At 45.1% G+C, this 18,428-nt stretch overlaps 14 non-coding genes across 14 annotated transcripts; all 14 read right to left on the reverse strand.

Moving 5' to 3' along the window:
- Nucleotides 1–420: 420 nt before the first annotated feature.
- LOC141188681 (U2 spliceosomal RNA) lies at nt 421–611 on the reverse strand. The gene has a single exon (XR_012262764.1). It is a non-coding gene; the product is annotated as a U2 spliceosomal RNA (small nuclear RNA).
- Nucleotides 612–1,732: 1,121 nt separating this feature from the next.
- On the reverse strand, nt 1,733–1,923 carry LOC141188682 (U2 spliceosomal RNA). The gene has a single exon (XR_012262765.1). It is a non-coding gene; the product is annotated as a U2 spliceosomal RNA (small nuclear RNA).
- Nucleotides 1,924–3,042: 1,119 nt separating this feature from the next.
- On the reverse strand, nt 3,043–3,233 carry LOC141188683 (U2 spliceosomal RNA). The gene has a single exon (XR_012262766.1). It is a non-coding gene; the product is annotated as a U2 spliceosomal RNA (small nuclear RNA).
- A 1,120-nt stretch (nt 3,234–4,353) lies between these two features.
- Nucleotides 4,354–4,544, reverse strand: LOC141188684 (U2 spliceosomal RNA). The gene has a single exon (XR_012262767.1). It is a non-coding gene; the product is annotated as a U2 spliceosomal RNA (small nuclear RNA).
- A 1,118-nt stretch (nt 4,545–5,662) lies between these two features.
- Nucleotides 5,663–5,853, reverse strand: LOC141188685 (U2 spliceosomal RNA). Its single transcript, XR_012262768.1, has one exon. It is a non-coding gene; the product is annotated as a U2 spliceosomal RNA (small nuclear RNA).
- Nucleotides 5,854–6,967: 1,114 nt separating this feature from the next.
- Nucleotides 6,968–7,158, reverse strand: LOC141188686 (U2 spliceosomal RNA). Its single transcript, XR_012262769.1, has one exon. It is a non-coding gene; the product is annotated as a U2 spliceosomal RNA (small nuclear RNA).
- Nucleotides 7,159–8,280: 1,122 nt separating this feature from the next.
- Nucleotides 8,281–8,471, reverse strand: LOC141188687 (U2 spliceosomal RNA). The gene has a single exon (XR_012262770.1). It is a non-coding gene; the product is annotated as a U2 spliceosomal RNA (small nuclear RNA).
- Nucleotides 8,472–9,593: 1,122 nt separating this feature from the next.
- LOC141188688 (U2 spliceosomal RNA) lies at nt 9,594–9,784 on the reverse strand. Its single transcript, XR_012262771.1, has one exon. It is a non-coding gene; the product is annotated as a U2 spliceosomal RNA (small nuclear RNA).
- Nucleotides 9,785–10,904: 1,120 nt separating this feature from the next.
- LOC141188689 (U2 spliceosomal RNA) lies at nt 10,905–11,095 on the reverse strand. Its single transcript, XR_012262772.1, has one exon. It is a non-coding gene; the product is annotated as a U2 spliceosomal RNA (small nuclear RNA).
- A 1,124-nt stretch (nt 11,096–12,219) lies between these two features.
- On the reverse strand, nt 12,220–12,410 carry LOC141188690 (U2 spliceosomal RNA). The gene has a single exon (XR_012262774.1). It is a non-coding gene; the product is annotated as a U2 spliceosomal RNA (small nuclear RNA).
- Nucleotides 12,411–13,528: 1,118 nt separating this feature from the next.
- Nucleotides 13,529–13,719, reverse strand: LOC141188692 (U2 spliceosomal RNA). The gene has a single exon (XR_012262776.1). It is a non-coding gene; the product is annotated as a U2 spliceosomal RNA (small nuclear RNA).
- A 1,120-nt stretch (nt 13,720–14,839) lies between these two features.
- On the reverse strand, nt 14,840–15,030 carry LOC141188693 (U2 spliceosomal RNA). The gene has a single exon (XR_012262777.1). It is a non-coding gene; the product is annotated as a U2 spliceosomal RNA (small nuclear RNA).
- A 1,120-nt stretch (nt 15,031–16,150) lies between these two features.
- Nucleotides 16,151–16,341, reverse strand: LOC141191332 (U2 spliceosomal RNA). Its single transcript, XR_012265329.1, has one exon. It is a non-coding gene; the product is annotated as a U2 spliceosomal RNA (small nuclear RNA).
- Nucleotides 16,342–17,456: 1,115 nt separating this feature from the next.
- Nucleotides 17,457–17,647, reverse strand: LOC141188694 (U2 spliceosomal RNA). Its single transcript, XR_012262778.1, has one exon. It is a non-coding gene; the product is annotated as a U2 spliceosomal RNA (small nuclear RNA).
- Nucleotides 17,648–18,428: the final 781 nt, after the last annotated feature.

Below are 18,428 nucleotides of genomic sequence, written 5' to 3' on the forward strand. Positions count from 1 at the left end.
AGCTCAGGTGAGTTTAAAAGGCTGCTGTTGATAACAAGGGCATTTGCTAAATAGATGGTGTGTGTGCAACAATATACTGAAAGGTCAATTATATTGTGCAGCTTATCTCACCACCTGTAGTTATTTAGGTGAAAGCTCCAAAATGCTTGCCTAATATGTCTGTTTATCCAAAAGGAAGTATAGAGGGAGAGCTAGATAGATAGCATTGCATTACATTACATTACATGGCAATGCAATGCACAGTTGCTGAAGTTGAACCAAAATGAGCTTGTCATCTGGCTTCTGCAACTTTTAACATGAAAAATCCAATGAGGAGAAGAAAAGCAAAGCCAAAGAGTCCATCCCAAAATCCGACAAACAAGCAAAATGAACAAAAAGCATTGAATTCAATTCTTTCTGATTTTAGAAACTGCATTAAAGAAGGGGTGCACCGGTCCTGGAGATACTGCAATACCAGGTCAATGCGTGGAGTGGACAGAGCAAGCTCTTTTTCCATCTCCCTGTTCTAAAAATCCATTTAATATATGGTCCCCAGATAGGGGACGTATCAGATATTAAACTGATAAGAACAGATACTACACTTGATCTTAGCCAAAAGGCCGAGAAGCGATAACCAGAATTGGTTTCCGACTACGGTGCCACCCAAGGATTCTGAAAAGTCCATTTGTGGAGATGGCCACCTGGACTCCCGTTAAGAAGACATGCTGTCAACCTCTAGATCCCTCACATGCCTGCACTTTTCGGCTTGCTGCTGCTGCAATCCACGCGTTTTAGATCTGCATAACTCCACCTCTTTTAGCACAGTACCCTCAACCCCCGGCTGTTCCCACCCGCCTCAACACCGTTGGAAGGGAGGAGAACCAATTAAGGCGGGGGGGGCGGTGGAACGAGCAGCTGTCTACCCTTAGCAGGAGGGTTGCTGATTAATTACCTCTCCTGCTGCTGCTGCTGCTGGCTGTCCAGCAGCAGACTGAAGGTGGCTGCTGCTGTGCGCAGGTATATAAAGGCTCAGAGCCTATTATGACACGCGCAGCCAGCGTTCCATTGCCACATTCCGTCTACTGCAGGCGGGATACCTGGATGGCTGAATGTCACTGAGAAGCTCACAGAGACCGCCATAAGCAACAGTTTAAAAGAATGCCACAGACTAATCAACCAAACTCTTTGGGTTGGTTTCTCTTTTATAGTCTGCAGGCATTAAATGAAAGAAGTCAGTGTTCCAGCAGAGGGAGACAACGTTTCAGAAAAGGCATTGTAGCAAACCAAAAAAGAAATTTTAAGCGCAGCAGAGTAACCAGCTCACATACCTGTTAGCTCAGGTGAGTTTAAAAGGCTGCTGTTGATAACAAGGGCATTTGCTAAATAGATGGTGTGTGTGCAACAATATACTGAAAGGTCAATTATATTGTGCAGCTTATCTCACCACCTGTAGTTATTTAGGTGAAAGCTCCAAAATGCTTGCCTAATATGTCTGTTTATCCAAAAGGAAGTATAGAGGGAGAGCTAGATAGATAGCATTGCATTACATTACATTACATGGCAATGCAATGCACAGTTGCTGAAGTTGAACCAAAATGAGCTTGTCATCTGGCTTCTGCAACTTTTAACATGAAAAATCCAATGAGGAGAAGAAAAGCAAAGCCAAAGAGTCCATCCCAAAATCCGACAAACAAGCAAAATGAACAAAAAGCATTGAATTCAATTCTTTCTGATTTTAGAAACTGCATTAAAGAAGGGGTGCACCGGTCCTGGAGATACTGCAATACCAGGTCAATGCGTGGAGTGGACAGAGCAAGCTCTTTTTCCATCTCCCTGTTCTAAAAATCCATTTAATATATGGTCCCCAGATAGGGGACGTATCAGATATTAAACTGATAAGAACAGATACTACACTTGATCTTAGCCAAAAGGCCGAGAAGCGATAACCAGAATTGGTTTCCGACTACGGTGCCACCCAAGGATTCTGAAAAGTCCATTTGTGGAGATGGCCACCTGGACTCCCGTTAAGAAGACATGCTGTCAACCTCTAGATCCCTCACATGCCTGCACTTTTCGGCTTGCTGCTGCTGCAATCCACGCGTTTTAGATCTGCATAACTCCACCTCTTTTAGCACAGTACCCTCAACCCCCGGCTGTTACCACCCGCCTCAACACCGTTGGAAGGGAGGAGAACCAATTAAGGCGGGGGGGGGCGGTGGAACGAGCAGCTGTCTACCCTTAGCAGGAGGGTTGCTGATTAATTACCTCTCCTGCTGCTGCTGCTGGCTGTCCAGCAGCAGACTGAAGGTGGCTGCTGCTGTGCGCAGGTATATAAAGGCTCAGAGCCTATTATGACACGCGCAGCCAGCGTTCCATTGCCACATTCCGTCTACTGCAGGCGGGATACCTGGATGGCTGAATGTCACTGAGAAGCTCACAGAGACCGCCATAAGCAACAGTTTAAAAGAATGCCACAGACTAATCAACCAAACTTTTTGGGTTGGTTTCTCTTTTATAGTCTGCAGGCATTAAATGAAAGAAGTCAGTGTTCCAGCAGAGGGAGACAACGTTTCAGTAAAGGCATTGTAGCAAACCAAAAAAGAAATTTTAAGCGCAGCAGAGTAACCAGCTCACATACCTGTTAGCTCAGGTGAGTTTAAAAGGCTGCTGTTGATAACAAGGGCATTTGCTAAATAGATGGTGTGTGTGCAACAATATACTGAAAGGTCAATTATATTGTGCAGCTTATCTCACCACCTGTAGTTATTTAGGTGAAAGCTCCAAAATGCTTGCCTAATATGTCTGTTTATCCAAAAGGAAGTATAGAGGGAGAGCTAGATAGATAGCATTGCATTACATTACATTACATGGCAATGCAATGCACAGTTGCTGAAGTTGAACCAAAATGAGCTTGTCATCTGGCTTCTGCAACTTTTAACATGAAAAATCCAATGAGGAGAAGAAAAGCAAAGCCAAAGAGTCCATCCCAAAATCCGACAAACAAGCAAAATGAACAAAAAGCATTGAATTCAATTCTTTCTGATTTTAGAAACTGCATTAAAGAAGGGGTGCACCGGTCCTGGAGATACTGCAATACCAGGTCAATGCGTGGAGTGGACAGAGCAAGCTCTTTTTCCATCTCCCTGTTCTAAAAATCCATTTAATATATGGTCCCCAGATAGGGGACGTATCAGATATTAAACTGATAAGAACAGATACTACACTTGATCTTAGCCAAAAGGCCGAGAAGCGATAACCAGAATTGGTTTCCGACTACGGTGCCACCCAAGGATTCTGAAAAGTCCATTTGTGGAGATGGCCACCTGGACTCCCGTTAAGAAGACATGCTGTCAACCTCTAGATCCCTCACATGCCTGCACTTTTCGGCTTGCTGCTGCTGCAATCCACGCGTTTTAGATCTGCATAACTCCACCTCTTTTAGCACAGTACCCTCAACCCCCGGCTGTTCCCACCCGCCTCAACACCGTTGGAAGGGAGGAGAACCAATTAAGGCGGGGGGGGGGTGGAACGAGCAGCTGTCTACCCTTAGCAGGAGGGTTGCTGATTAATTACCTCTCCTGCTGCTGCTGCTGCTGGCTGTCCAGCAGCAGACTGAAGGTTGCTGCTGCTGTGCGCAGGTATATAAAGGCTCAGAGCCTATTATGACACGCGCAGCCAGCGTTCCATTGCCACATTCCGTCTACTGCAGGCGGGATACCTGGATGGCTGAATGTCACTGAGAAGCTCACAGAGACCGCCATAAGCAACAGTTTAAAAGAATGCCACAGACTAATCAACCAAACTTTTTGGGTTGGTTTCTCTTTTATAGTCTGCAGGCATTAAATGAAAGAAGTCAGTGTTCCAGCAGAGGGAGACAACGTTTCAGAAAAGGCATTGTAGCAAACCAAAAAAGAAATTTTAAGCGCAGCAGAGTAACCAGCTCACATACCTGTTAGCTCAGGTGAGTTTAAAAGGCTGCTGTTGATAACAAGGGCATTTGCTAAATAGATGGTGTGTGTGCAACAATATACTGAAAGGTCAATTATATTGTGCAGCTTATCTCACCACCTGTAGTTATTTAGGTGAAAGCTCCAAAATGCTTGCCTAATATGTCTGTTTATCCAAAAGGAAGTATAGAGGGAGAGCTAGATAGATAGCATTGCATTACATTACATTACATGGCAATGCAATGCACAGTTGCTGAAGTTGAACCAAAATGAGCTTGTCATCTGGCTTCTGCAACTTTTAACATGAAAAATCCAATGAGGAGAAGAAAAGCAAAGCCAAAGAGTCCATCCCAAAATCCGACAAACAAGCAAAATGAACAAAAAGCATTGAATTCAATTCTTTCTGATTTTAGAAACTGCATTAAAGAAGGGGTGCACCGGTCCTGGAGATACTGCAATACCAGGTCAATGCGTGGAGTGGACAGAGCAAGCTCTTTTTCCATCTCCCTGTTCTAAAAATCCATTTAATATATGGTCCCCAGATAGGGGACGTATCAGATATTAAACTGATAAGAACAGATACTACACTTGATCTTAGCCAAAAGGCCGAGAAGCGATAACCAGAATTGGTTTCCGACTACGGTGCCACCCAAGGATTCTGAAAAGTCCATTTGTGGAGATGGCCTCCTGGACTCCCGTTAAGAAGACATGCTGTCAACCTCTAGATCCCTCACATGCCTGCACTTTTCGGCTTGCTGCTGCTGCAATCCACGCGTTTTAGATCTGCATAACTCCACCTCTTTTAGCACAGTACCCTCAACCCCCGGCTGTTCCCACCCGCCTCAACACCGTTGGAAGGGAGGAGAACCAATTAAGGCGGGGGGGGGGGTGGAACGAGCAGCTGTCTACCCTTAGCAGGAGGGTTGCTGATTAATTACCTCTCCTGCTGCTGCTGCTGGCTGTCCAGCAGCAGACTGAAGGTGGCTGCTGCTGTGCGCAGGTATATAAAGGCTCAGAGCCTATTATGACACGCGCAGCCAGCGTTCCATTGCCACATTCCGTCTACTGCAGGCGGGATACCTGGATGGCTGAATGTCACTGAGAAGCTCACAGAGACCGCCATAAGCAACAGTTTAAAAGAATGCCACAGACTAATCAACCAAACTTTTTGGGTTGGTTTCTCTTTTATAGTCTGCAGGCATTAAATGAAAGAAGTCAGTGTTCCAGCAGAGGGAGACAACGTTTCAGAAAAGGCATTGTAGCAAACCAAAAAAGAAATTTTAAGCGCAGCAGAGTAACCAGCTCACATACCTGTTAGCTCAGGTGAGTTTAAAAGGCTGCTGTTGATAACAAGGGCATTTGCTAAATAGATGGTGTGTGTGCAACAATATACTGAAAGGTCAATTATATTGTGCAGCTTATCTCACCACCTGTAGTTATTTAGGTGAAAGCTCCAAAATGCTTGCCTAATATGTCTGTTTATCCAAAAGGAAGTATAGAGGGAGAGCTAGATAGATAGCATTGCATTACATTACATTACATGGCAATGCAATGCACAGTTGCTGAAGTTGAACCAAAATGAGCTTGTCATCTGGCTTCTGCAACTTTTAACATGAAAAATCCAATGAGGAGAAGAAAAGCAAAGCCAAAGAGTCCATCCCAAAATCCGACAAACAAGCAAAATGAACAAAAAGCATTGAATTCAATTCTTTCTGATTTTAGAAACTGCATTAAAGAAGGGGTGCACCGGTCCTGGAGATACTGCAATACCAGGTCAATGCGTGGAGTGGACAGAGCAAGCTCTTTTTCCATCTCCCTGTTCTAAAAATCCATTTAATATATGGTCCCCAGATAGGGGACGTATCAGATATTAAACTGATAAGAACAGATACTACACTTGATCTTAGCCAAAAGGCCGAGAAGCGATAACCAGAATTGGTTTCCGACTACGGTGCCACCCAAGGATTCTGAAAAGTCCATTTGTGGAGATGGCCACCTGGACTCCCGTTAAGAAGACATGCTGTCAACCTCTAGATCCCTCACATGCCTGCACTTTTCGGCTTGCTGCTGCTGCAATCCACGCGTTTTAGATCTGCATAACTCCACCTCTTTTAGCACAGTACCCTCAACCCCCGGCTGTTCCCACCCGCCTCAACACCGTTGGAAGGGAGGAGAACCAATTAAGGCGGGGGGGGGGTGGAACGAGCAGCTGTCTACCCTTAGCAGGAGGGTTGCTGATTAATTACCTCTCCTGCTGCTGCTGGCTGTCCAGCAGCAGACTGAAGGTTGCTGCTGCTGTGCGCAGGTATATAAAGGCTCAGAGCCTATTATGACACGCGCAGCCAGCGTTCCATTGCCACATTCCGTCTACTGCAGGCGGGATACCTGGATGGCTGAATGTCACTGAGAAGCTCACAGAGACCGCCATAAGCAACAGTTTAAAAGAATGCCACAGACTAATCAACCAAACTTTTTGGGTTGGTTTCTCTTTTATAGTCTGCAGGCATTAAATGAAAGAAGTCAGTGTTCCAGCAGAGGGAGACAACGTTTCAGAAAAGGCATTGTAGCAAACCAAAAAAGAAATTTTAAGCGCAGCAGAGTAACCAGCTCACATACCTGTTAGCTCAGGTGAGTTTAAAAGGCTGCTGTTGATAACAAGGGCATTTGCTAAATAGATGGTGTGTGTGCAACAATATACTGAAAGGTCAATTATATTGTGCAGCTTATCTCACCACCTGTAGTTATTTAGGTGAAAGCTCCAAAATGCTTGCCTAATATGTCTGTTTATCCAAAAGGAAGTATAGAGGGAGAGCTAGATAGATAGCATTGCATTACATTACATTACATGGCAATGCAATGCACAGTTGCTGAAGTTGAACCAAAATGAGCTTGTCATCTGGCTTCTGCAACTTTTAACATGAAAAATCCAATGAGGAGAAGAAAAGCAAAGCCAAAGAGTCCATCCCAAAATCCGACAAACAAGCAAAATGAACAAAAAGCATTGAATTCAATTCTTTCTGATTTTAGAAACTGCATTAAAGAAGGGGTGCACCGGTCCTGGAGATACTGCAATACCAGGTCAATGCGTGGAGTGGACAGAGCAAGCTCTTTTTCCATCTCCCTGTTCTAAAAATCCATTTAATATATGGTCCCCAGATAGGGGACGTATCAGATATTAAACTGATAAGAACAGATACTACACTTGATCTTAGCCAAAAGGCCGAGAAGCGATAACCAGAATTGGTTTCCGACTACGGTGCCACCCAAGGATTCTGAAAAGTCCATTTGTGGAGATGGCCTCCTGGACTCCCGTTAAGAAGACATGCTGTCAACCTCTAGATCCCTCACATGCCTGCACTTTTCGGCTTGCTGCTGCTGCAATCCACGCGTTTTAGATCTGCATAACTCCACCTCTTTTAGCACAGTACCCTCAACCCCCGGCTGTTCCCACCCGCCTCAACACCGTTGGAAGGGAGGAGAACCAATTAAGGCGGGGGGGGGTGGTGGAACGAGCAGCTGTCTACCCTTAGCAGGAGGGTTGCTGATTAATTACCTCTCCTGCTGCTGCTGCTGCTGGCTGTCCAGCAGCAGACTGAAGGTGGCTGCTGCTGTGCGCAGTTATATAAAGGCTCAGAGCCTATTATGACACGCGCAGCCAGCGTTCCATTGCCACATTCCGTCTACTGCAGGCGGGATACCTGGATGGCTGAATGTCACTGAGAAGCTCACAGAGACCGCCATAAGCAACAGTTTAAAAGAATGCCACAGACTAATCAACCAAACTTTTTGGGTTGGTTTCTCTTTTATAGTCTGCAGGCATTAAATGAAAGAAGTCAGTGTTCCAGCAGAGGGAGACAACGTTTCAGAAAAGGCATTGTAGCAAACCAAAAAAGAAATTTTAAGCGCAGCAGAGTAACCAGCTCACATACCTGTTAGCTCAGGTGAGTTTAAAAGGCTGCTGTTGATAACAAGGGCATTTGCTAAATAGATGGTGTGTGTGCAACAATATACTGAAAGGTCAATTATATTGTGCAGCTTATCTCACCACCTGTAGTTATTTAGGTGAAAGCTCCAAAATGCTTGCCTAATATGTCTGTTTATCCAAAAGGAAGTATAGAGGGAGAGCTAGATAGATAGCATTGCATTACATTACATTACATGGCAATGCAATGCACAGTTGCTGAAGTTGAACCAAAATGAGCTTGTCATCTGGCTTCTGCAACTTTTAACATGAAAAATCCAATGAGGAGAAGAAAAGCAAAGCCAAAGAGTCCATCCCAAAATCCTACAAACAAGCAAAATGAACAAAAAGCATTGAATTCAATTCTTTCTGATTTTAGAAACTGCATTAAAGAAGGGGTGCACCGGTCCTGGAGATACTGCAATACCAGGTCAATGCGTGGAGTGGACAGAGCAAGCTCTTTTTCCATCTCCCTGTTCTAAAAATCCATTTAATATATGGTCCCCAGATAGGGGACGTATCAGATATTAAACTGATAAGAACAGATACTACACTTGATCTTAGCCAAAAGGCCGAGAAGCGATAACCAGAATTGGTTTCCGACTACGGTGCCACCCAAGGATTCTGAAAAGTCCATTTGTGGAGATGGCCATCTGGACTCCCGTTAAGAAGACATGCTGTCAACCTCTAGATCCCTCACATGCCTGCACTTTTCGGCTTGCTGCTGCTGCAATCCACGCGTTTTAGATCTGCATAACTCCACCTCTTTTAGCACAGTACCCTCAACCCCCGGCTGTTCCCACCCGCCTCAACACCGTTGGAAGGGAGGAGAACCAATTAAGGCGGGGGGGGGGGGTGGAACGAGCAGCTGTCTACCCTTAGCAGGAGGGTTGCTGATTAATTACCTCTCCTGCTGCTGCTGCTGCTGGCTGTCCAGCAGCAGACTGAAGGTGGCTGCTGCTGTGCGCAGGTATATAAAGGCTCAGAGCCTATTATGACACGCGCAGCCAGCGTTCCATTGCCACATTCCGTCTACTGCAGGCGGGATACCTGGATGGCTGAATGTCACTGAGAAGCTCACAGAGACCGCCATAAGCAACAGTTTAAAAGAATGCCACAGACTAATCAACCAAACTTTTTGGGTTGGTTTCTCTTTTATAGTCTGCAGGCATTAAATGAAAGAAGTCAGTGTTCCAGCAGAGGGAGACAACGTTTCAGAAAAGGCATTGTAGCAAACCAAAAAAGAAATTTTAAGCGCAGCAGAGTAACCAGCTCACATACCTGTTAGCTCAGGTGAGTTTAAAAGGCTGCTGTTGATAACAAGGGCATTTGCTAAATAGATGGTGTGTGTGCAACAATATACTGAAAGGTCAATTATATTGTGCAGCTTATCTCACCACCTGTAGTTATTTAGGTGAAAGCTCCAAAATGCTTGCCTAATATGTCTGTTTATCCAAAAGGAAGTATAGAGGGAGAGCTAGATAGATAGCATTGCATTACATTACATTACATGGCAATGCAATGCACAGTTGCTGAAGTTGAACCAAAATGAGCTTGTCATCTGGCTTCTGCAACTTTTAACATGAAAAATCCAATGAGGAGAAGAAAAGCAAAGCCAAAGAGTCCATCCCAAAATCCGACAAACAAGCAAAATGAACAAAAAGCATTGAATTCAATTCTTTCTGATTTTAGAAACTGCATTAAAGAAGGGGTGCACCGGTCCTGGAGATACTGCAATACCAGGTCAATGCGTGGAGTGGACAGAGCAAGCTCTTTTTCCATCTCCCTGTTCTAAAAATCCATTTAATATATGGTCCCCAGATAGGGGACGTATCAGATATTAAACTGATAAGAACAGATACTACACTTGATCTTAGCCAAAAGGCCGAGAAGCGATAACCAGAATTGGTTTCCGACTACGGTGCCACCAAAGGATTCTGAAAAGTCCATTTGTGGAGATGGCCTCCTGGACTCCCGTTAAGAAGACATGCTGTCAACCTCTAGATCCCTCACATGCCTGCACTTTTCGGCTTGCTGCTGCTGCAATCCACGCGTTTTAGATCTGCATAACTCCACCTCTTTTAGCACAGTACCCTCAACCCCCGGCTGTTCCCACCCGCCTCAACATCGTTGGAAGGGAGGAGAACCAATTAAGGCGGGGGGGGGGTGGAACGAGCAGCTGTCTACCCTTAGCAGGAGGGTTGCTGATTAATTACCTCTCCTGCTGCTGCTGCTGCTGGCTGTCCAGCAGCAGACTGAAGGTGGCTGCTGCTGTGCGCAGGTATATAAAGGCTCAGAGCCTATTATGACACGCGCAGCCAGCGTTCCATTGCCACATTCCGTCTACTGCAGGCGGGATACCTGGATGGCTGAATGTCACTGAGAAGCTCACAGAGACCGCCATAAGCAACAGTTTAAAAGAATGCCACAGACTAATCAACCAAACTTTTTGGGTTGGTTTCTCTTTTATAGTCTGCAGGCATTAAATGAAAGAAGTCAGTGTTCCAGCAGAGGGAGACAACGTTTCAGAAAAGGCATTGTAGCAAACCAAAAAAGAAATTTTAAGCGCAGCAGAGTAACCAGCTCACATACCTGTTAGCTCAGGTGAGTTTAAAAGGCTGCTGTTGATAACAAGGGCATTTGCTAAATAGATGGTGTGTGTGCAACAATATACTGAAAGGTCAATTATATTGTGCAGCTTATCTCACCACCTGTAGTTATTTAGGTGAAAGCTCCAAAATGCTTGCCTAATATGTCTGTTTATCCAAAAGGAAGTATAGAGGGAGAGCTAGATAGATAGCATTGCATTACATTACATTACATGGCAATGCAATGCACAGTTGCTGAAGTTGAACCAAAATGAGCTTGTCATCTGGCTTCTGCAACTTTTAACATGAAAAATCCAATGAGGAGAAGAAAAGCAAAGCCAAAGAGTCCATCCCAAAATCCGACAAACAAGCAAAATGAACAAAAAGCATTGAATTCAATTCTTTCTGATTTTAGAAACTGCATTAAAGAAGGGGTGCACCGGTCCTGGAGATACTGCAATACCAGGTCAATGCGTGGAGTGGACAGAGCAAGCTCTTTTTCCATCTCCCTGTTCTAAAAATCCATTTAATATATGGTCCCCAGATAGGGGACGTATCAGATATTAAACTGATAAGAACAGATACTACACTTGATCTTAGCCAAAAGGCCGAGAAGCGATAACCAGAATTGGTTTCCGACTACGGTGCCACCCAAGGATTCTGAAAAGTCCATTTGTGGAGATGGCCTCCTGGACTCCCGTTAAGAAGACATGCTGTCAACCTCTAGATCCCTCACATGCCTGCACTTTTCGGCTTGCTGCTGCTGCAATCCACGCGTTTTAGATCTGCATAACTCCACCTCTTTTAGCACAGTACCCTCAACCCCCGGCTGTTCCCACCCGCCTCAACACCGTTGGAAGGGAGGAGAACCAATTAAGGCGGGGGGGGGGGGGGGGGTGGAACGAGCAGCTGTCTACCCTTAGCAGGAGGGTTGCTGATTAATTACCTCTCCTGCTGCTGCTGCTGGCTGTCCAGCAGCAGACTGAAGGTGGCTGCTGCTGTGCGCAGGTATATAAAGGCTCAGAGCCTATTATGACACGCGCAGCCAGCGTTCCATTGCCACATTCCGTCTACTGCAGGCGGGATACCTGGATGGCTGAATGTCACTGAGAAGCTCACAGAGACCGCCATAAGCAACAGTTTAAAAGAATGCCACAGACTAATCAACCAAACTTTTTGGGTTGGTTTCTCTTTTATAGTCTGCAGGCATTAAATGAAAGAAGTCAGTGTTCCAGCAGAGGGAGACAACGTTTCAGAAAAGGCATTGTAGCAAACCAAAAAAGAAATTTTAAGCGCAGCAGAGTAACCAGCTCACATACCTGTTAGCTCAGGTGAGTTTAAAAGGCTGCTGTTGATAACAAGGGCATTTGCTAAATAGATGGTGTGTGTGCAACAATATACTGAAAGGTCAATTATATTGTGCAGCTTATCTCACCACCTGTAGTTATTTAGGTGAAAGCTCCAAAATGCTTGCCTAATATGTCTGTTTATCCAAAAGGAAGTATAGAGGGAGAGCTAGATAGATAGCATTGCATTACATTACATTACATGGCAATGCAATGCACAGTTGCTGAAGTTGAACCAAAATGAGCTTGTCATCTGGCTTCTGCAACTTTTAACATGAAAAATCCAATGAGGAGAAGAAAAGCAAAGCCAAAGAGTCCATCCCAAAATCCGACAAACAAGCAAAATGAACAAAAAGCATTGAATTCAATTCTTTCTGATTTTAGAAACTGCATTAAAGAAGGGGTGCACCGGTCCTGGAGATACTGCAATACCAGGTCAATGCGTGGAGTGGACAGAGCAAGCTCTTTTTCCATCTCCCTGTTCTAAAAATCCATTTAATATATGGTCCCCAGATAGGGGACGTATCAGATATTAAACTGATAAGAACAGATACTACACTTGATCTTAGCCAAAAGGCCGAGAAGCGATAACCAGAATTGGTTTCCGACTACGGTGCCACCCAAGGATTCTGAAAAGTCCATTTGTGGAGATGGCCTCCTGGACTCCCGTTAAGAAGACATGCTGTCAACCTCTAGATCCCTCACATGCCTGCACTTTTCGGCTTGCTGCTGCTGCAATCCACGCGTTTTAGATCTGCATAACTCCACCTCTTTTAGCACAGTACCCTCAACCCCCGGCTGTTCCCACCCGCCTCAACACCGTTGGAAGGGAGGAGAACCAATTAAGGCGGGGGGGGGGGTGGAACGAGCAGCTGTCTACCCTTAGCAGGAGGGTTGCTGATTAATTACCTCTCCTGCTGCTGCTGCTGGCTGTCCAGCAGCAGACTGAAGGTGGCTGCTGCTGTGCGCAGGTATATAAAGGCTCAGAGCCTATTATGACACGCGCAGCCAGCGTTCCATTGCCACATTCCGTCTACTGCAGGCGGGATACCTGGATGGCTGAATGTCACTGAGAAGCTCACAGAGACCGCCATAAGCAACAGTTTAAAAGAATGCCACAGACTAATCAACCAAACTTTTTGGGTTGGTTTCTCTTTTATACTCTGCAGGCATTAAATGAAAGAAGTCAGTGTTCCAGCAGAGGGAGACAACGTTTCAGAAAAGGCATTGTAGCAAACCAAAAAAGAAATTTTAAGCGCAGCAGAGTAACCAGCTCACATACCTGTTAGCTCAGGTGAGTTTAAAAGGCTGCTGTTGATAACAAGGGCATTTGCTAAATAGATGGTGTGTGTGCAACAATATACTGAAAGGTCAATTATATTGTGCAGCTTATCTCACCACCTGTAGTTATTTAGGTGAAAGCTCCAAAATGCTTGCCTAATATGTCTGTTTATCCAAAAGGAAGTATAGAGGGAGAGCTAGATAGATAGCATTGCATTACATTACATTACATGGCAATGCAATGCGCAGTTGCTGAAGTTGAACCAAAATGAGCTTGTCATCTGGCTTCTGCAACTTTTAACATGAAAAATCCAATGAGGAGAAGAAAAGCAAAGCCAAAGAGTCCATCCCAAAATCCGACAAACAAGCAAAATGAACAAAAAGCATTGAATTCAATTCTTTCTGATTTTAGAAACTGCATTAAAGAAGGGGTGCACCGGTCCTGGAGATACTGCAATACCAGGTCAATGCGTGGAGTGGACAGAGCAAGCTCTTTTTCCATCTCCCTGTTCTAAAAATCCATTTAATATATGGTCCCCAGATAGGGGACGTATCAGATATTAAACTGATAAGAACAGATACTACACTTGATCTTAGCCAAAAGGCCGAGAAGCGATAACCAGAATTGGTTTCCGACTACGGTGCCACCCAAGGATTCTGAAAAGTCCATTTGTGGAGATGGCCACCTGGACTCCCGTTAAGAAGACATGCTGTCAACCTCTAGATCCCTCACATGCCTGCACTTTTCGGCTTGCTGCTGCTGCAATCCACGCGTTTTAGATCTGCATAACTCCACCTCTTTTAGCACAGTACCCTCAACCCCCGGCTGTTCCCACCCGCCTCAACACCGTTGGAAGGGAGGAGAACCAATTAAGGCGGGGGTGGGGTGGAACGAGCAGCTGTCTACCCTTAGCAGGAGGGTTGCTGATTAATTACCTCTCCTGCTGCTGCTGCTACTGGCTGTCCAGCAGCAGACTGAAGGTGGCTGCTGCTGTGCGCAGGTATATAAAGGCTCAGAGCCTATTATGACACGCGCAGCCAGCGTTCCATTGCCACATTCCGTCTACTGCAGGCGGGATACCTGGATGGCTGAATGTCACTGAGAAGCTCACAGAGACCGCCATAAGCAACAGTTTAAAAGAATGCCACAGACTAATCAACCAAACTTTTTGGGTTGGTTTCTCTTTTATAGTCTGCAGGCATTAAATGAAAGAAGTCAGTGTTCCAGCAGAGGGAGACAACGTTTCAGAAAAGGCATTGTAGCAAACCAAAAAAGAAATTTTAAGCGCAGCAGAGTAACCAGCTCACATACCTGTTAGCTCAGGTGAGTTTAAAAGGCTGCTGTTGATAACAAGGGCATTTGCTAAATAGATGGTGTGTGTGCAACAATATACTGAAAGGTCAATTATATTGTGCAGCTTATCTCACCACCTGTAGTTATTTAGGTGAAAGCTCCAAAATGCTTGCCTAATATGTCTGTTTATCCAAAAGGAAGTATAGAGGGAGAGCTAGATAGATAGCATTGCATTACATTACATTACATGGCAATGCAATGCACAGTTGCTGAAGTTGAACCAAAATGAGCTTGTCATCTGGCTTCTGCAACTTTTAACATGAAAAATCCAATGAGGAGAAGAAAAGCAAAGCCAAAGAGTCCATCCCAAAATCCGACAAACAAGCAAAATGAACAAAAAGCATTGAATTCAATTCTTTCTGATTTTAGAAACTGCATTAAAGAAGGGGTGCACCGGTCCTGGAGATACTGCAATACCAGGTCAATGCGTGGAGTGGACAGAGCAAGCTCTTTTTCCATCTCCCTGTTCTAAAAATCCATTTAATATATGGTCCCCAGATAGGGGACGTATCAGATATTAAACTGATAAGAACAGATACTACACTTGATCTTAGCCAAAAGGCCGAGAAGCGATAACCAGAATTGGTTTCCGACTACGGTGCCACCCAAGGATTCTGAATAGTCCATTTGTGGAGATGGCCTCCTGGACTCCCGTTAAGAAGACATGCTGTCAACCTCTAGATCCCTCACATGCCTGCACTTTTCGGCTTGCTGCTGCTGCAATCCACGCGTTTTAGATCTGCATAACTCCACCTCTTTTAGCACAGTACCCTCAACCCCCGGCTGTTCCCACCCGCCTCAACACCGTTGGAAGGGAGGAGAACCAATTAAGGCGGGGGGGGGGTGGAACGAGCAGCTGTCTACCCTTAGCAGGAGGGTTGCTGATTAATTACCTCTCCTGCTGCTGCTGCTGCTGGCTGTCCAGCAGCAGACTGAAGGTGGCTGCTGCTGTGCGCAGGTATATAAAGGCTCAGAGCCTATTATGACACGCGCAGCCAGCGTTCCATTGCCACATTCCGTCTACTGCAGGCGGGATACCTGGATGGCTGAATGTCACTGAGAAGCTCACAGAGACCGCCATAAGCAACAGTTTAAAAGAATGCCACAGACTAATCAACCAAACTTTTTGGGTTGGTTTCTCTTTTATAGTCTGCAGGCATTAAATGAAAGAAGTCAGTGTTCCAGCAGAGGGAGACAACGTTTCAGAAAAGGCATTGTAGCAAACCAAAAAAGAAATTTTAAGCGCAGCAGAGTAACCAGCTCACATACCTGTTAGCTCAGGTGAGTTTAAAAGGCTGCTGTTGATAACAAGGGCATTTGCTAAATAGATGGTGTGTGTGCAACAATATACTGAAAGGTCAATTATATTGTGCAGCTTATCTCACCACCTGTAGTTATTTAGGTGAAAGCTCCAAAATGCTTGCCTAATATGTCTGTTTATCCAAAAGGAAGTATAGAGGGAGAGCTAGATAGATAGCATTGCATTACATTACATTACATGGCAATGCAATGCACAGTTGCTGAAGTTGAACCAAAATGAGCTTGTCATCTGGCTTCTGCAACTTTTAACATGAAAAATCCAATGAGGAGAAGAAAAGCAAAGCCAAAGAGTCCATCCCAAAATCCGACAAACAAGCAAAATGAACAAAAAGCATTGAATTCAATTCTTTCTGATTTTAGAAACTGCATTAAAGAAGGGGTGCACCGGTCCTGGAGATACTGCAATACCAGGTCAATGCGTGGAGTGGACAGAGCAAGCTCTTTTTCCATCTCCCTGTTCTAAAAATCCATTTAATATATGGTCCCCAGATAGGGGACGTATCAGATATTAAACTGATAAGAACAGATACTACACTTGATCTTAGCCAAAAGGCCGAGAAGCAATAACCAGAATTGGTTTCCGACTACGGTGCCACCCAAGGATTCTGAAAAGTCCATTTGTGGAGATGGCCACCTGGACTCCCGTTAAGAAGACATGCTGTCAACCTCTAGATCCCTCACATGCCTGCACTTTTCGGCTTGCTGCTGCTGCAATCCACGCGTTTTAGATCTGCATAACTCCACCTCTTTTAGCACAGTACCCTCAACCCCCGGCTGTTCCCACCCGCCTCAACACCGTTGGAAGGGAGGAGAACCAATTAAGGCGGGGGGGGTGGAACGAGCAGCTGTCTACCCTTAGCAGGAGGGTTGCTGATTAATTACCTCTCCTGCTGCTGCTGCTGGCTGTCCAGCAGCAGACTGAAGGTGGCTGCTGCTGTGCGCAGGTATATAAAGGCTCAGAGCCTATTATGACACGCGCAGCCAGCGTTCCATTGCCACATTCCGTCTACTGCAGGCGGGATACCTGGATGGCTGAATGTCACTGAGAAGCTCACAGAGACCGCCATAAGCAACAGTTTAAAAGAATGCCACAGACTAATCAACCAAACTTTTTGGGTTGGTTTCTCTTTTATAGTCTGCAGGCATTAAATGAAAGAAGTCAGTGTTCCAGCAGAGGGAGACAACGTTTCAGAAAAGGCATTGTAGCAAACCAAAAAAGAAATTTTAAGCGCAGCAGAGTAACCAGCTCACATACCTGTTAGCTCAGGTGAGTTTAAAAGGCTGCTGTTGATAACAAGGGCATTTGCTAAATAGATGGTGTGTGTGCAACAATATACTGAAAGGTCAATTATATTGTGCAGCTTATCTCACCACCTGTAGTTATTTAGGTGAAAGCTCCAAAATGCTTGCCTAATATGTCTGTTTATCCAAAAGGAAGTATAGAGGGAGAGCTAGATAGATAGGATTGCATTACATTACATTACATGGCAATGCAATGCACAGTTGCTGAAGTTGAACCAAAATGAGCTTGTCATCTGGCTTCTGCAACTTTTAACATGAAAAATCCAATGAGGAGAAGAAAAGCAAAGCCAAAGAGTCCATCCCAAAATCCGACAAACAAGCAAAATGAACAAAAAGCATTGAATTCAATTCTTTCTGATTTTAGAAACTGCATTAAAGAAGGGGTGCACCGGTCCTGGAGATACTGCAATACCAGGTCAATGCGTGGAGTGGACAGAGCAAGCTCTTTTTCCATCTCCCTGTTCTAAAAATCCATTTAATATATGGTCCCCAGATAGGGGACGTATCAGATATTAAACTGATAAGAACAGATACTACACTTGATCTTAGCCAAAAGGCCGAGAAGCGATAACCAGAATTGGTTTCCGACTACGGTGCCACCCAAGGATTCTGAAAAGTCCATTTGTGGAGATGGCCTCCTGGACTCCCGTTAAGAAGACATGCTGTCAACCTCTAGATCCCTCACATGCCTGCACTTTTCGGCTTGCTGCTGCTGCAATCCACGCGTTTTAGATCTGCATAACTCCACCTCTTTTAGCACAGTACCGTCAACCCCCGGCTGTTCCCACCCGCCTCAACACCGTTGGAAGGGAGGAGAACCAATTAAGGCGGGGGGGGGTGGTGGAACGAGCAGCTGTCTACCCTTAGCAGGAGGGTTGCTGATTAATTACCTCTCCTGCTGCTGCTGCTGCTGGCTGTCCAGCAGCAGACTGAAGGTGGCTGCTGCTGTGCGCAGGTATATAAAGGCTCAGAGCCTATTATGACACGCGCAGCCAGCGTTCCATTGCCACATTCCGTCTACTGCAGGCGGGATACCTGGATGGCTGAATGTCACTGAGAAGCTCACAGAGACCGCCATAAGCAACAGTTTAAAAGAATGCCACAGACTAATCAACCAAACTTTTTGGGTTGGTTTCTCTTTTATAGTCTGCAGGCATTAAATGAAAGAAGTCAGTGTTCCAGCAGAGGGAGACAACGTTTCAGAAAAGGCATTGTAGCAAACCAAAAAAGAAATTTTAAGCGCAGCAGAGTAACCAGCTCACATACCTGTTAGCTCAGGTGAGTTTAAAAGGTTGCTGTTGATAACAAGGGAATTTGCTAAATAGATGGTGTGTGTGCAACAATATACTG

This window comes from Phyllobates terribilis, unplaced genomic scaffold, assembly GCF_046119375.1.
Source record: "Phyllobates terribilis strain yellow unplaced genomic scaffold, ASM4611937v1 Scaffold_40__1_contigs__length_11209783, whole genome shotgun sequence".
NCBI lineage: Eukaryota > Metazoa > Chordata > Amphibia > Anura > Dendrobatidae > Phyllobates > Phyllobates terribilis.